At 38.0% G+C, this 1,212-nt stretch overlaps 1 long non-coding RNA gene across 1 annotated transcript; it reads right to left on the bottom strand.

Moving 5' to 3' along the window:
• Positions 1–12: 12 nt before the first annotated feature.
• On the bottom strand, positions 13–1,205 carry LOC119342912. The gene is made up of 4 exons (XR_005165796.1): positions 1,050–1,205; positions 734–823; positions 519–585; positions 13–261 (listed from the first exon to the last, which is right to left on the bottom strand). It is a non-coding gene; the product is annotated as an uncharacterized LOC119342912 (long non-coding RNA).
• Positions 1,206–1,212: the final 7 nt, after the last annotated feature.

The raw sequence follows: 1,212 nt of genomic DNA, 5'->3' as shown, positions 1-1,212 counted from the left end.
GACAGCATTACCATGACTAAGATATGGCATATTAGGTATACTGCTTTTAAGTGAAACATCAAAACTGTCCCATCTCTCCTTTCCGAACAGCATCCAAGGTTCCAAGCAGATTGGCAAAGTACATTTCTTAATTTAGGATATTGGTTCCAAGTAACTATGAAGTTTTTCCTATGTTTGCATAAGCTTGTACGTACAACGAATCTTCGAACAGGCCAAGCAATTGTCCAGTGACACTCCAGCATCAAGCGCATAATCCTTGATCTAGATTAGGAGTAAACATAAATTGATTATATCAAGGTAACAGATTGTGCTTGGGCATGGAGACCCAAGATTGAAATGGCGAATAATAACATGAAAGGAAATATAGGCTGCTTTCTTTATAGACGAGAGATGTCTTTCCTACCAACAAATAAATTTATATTACTGTTTGGACACACTGTATCCCTTTTAACATGTCACTAAAAGAAATTACGACATTGTTTTCACCAGTATAAATTATAGGTTAGAGTAGCACAAACCTGAAAAGCAAAGCGTTGAGGCATTCCACTGATAGAGAGTAGTCCCTTCGTCCGGCATACGTCAGCACTGTGTTCATCAGGAGAATCAATTGTGAGATGTTTGTTCCGATATACACAACCCCATCACGTGCAGGGCCATAAATAAATACCTAGAAATTCATCTCAGCTATCTTGAGAAAATATATAAATGCATGCCAGACAATTTTATGTCTGACCTTTTACTTTTAGAGATTCATCTCCCCTTCGCAAACAAATGCTTACAGAGGAAACACCAGGGTCATGGGTGTGATCATGCTCATGATGGTCTACAAGAAGCAAACAACATTGAGTTCACTTATTATGACAGCATTACCATAAGATATGGCATATTAGGTATACTGCTTTTAAGTGAAACATCAAAACTGTCCCATCTCTCCTTTCCGAACAGCATCCAAGGTTCCAAGCAGATTGGCAAAGTACATTTCTTAATTTAGGATATTGGTTCCAAGTAACTATGAAGTTTTTCCTATGTTTGCATAAGCTTGTACGTACAACGAATCTTCGAACAGGCCAAGCAATTGTCCAGTGACACTCCAGCATCAAGCGCATAATCCTTGATCTAGATTAGGAGTAAACATAAATTGATTATATCAAGGTAACAGATTGTGCTTGGGCATGGAGACCCAAGATTGAAATGGCGAATAATAACATGAAA

Source organism: Triticum dicoccoides, unplaced genomic scaffold, assembly GCF_002162155.2.
Source record: "Triticum dicoccoides isolate Atlit2015 ecotype Zavitan unplaced genomic scaffold, WEW_v2.0 scaffold109105, whole genome shotgun sequence".
Classification (NCBI taxonomy): Eukaryota; Viridiplantae; Streptophyta; class Magnoliopsida; order Poales; family Poaceae; genus Triticum; species Triticum dicoccoides.
The sequence above is the reverse complement of the archived record's forward strand: the minus strand, read 5'-3'. Positions and strand labels throughout refer to the sequence as shown.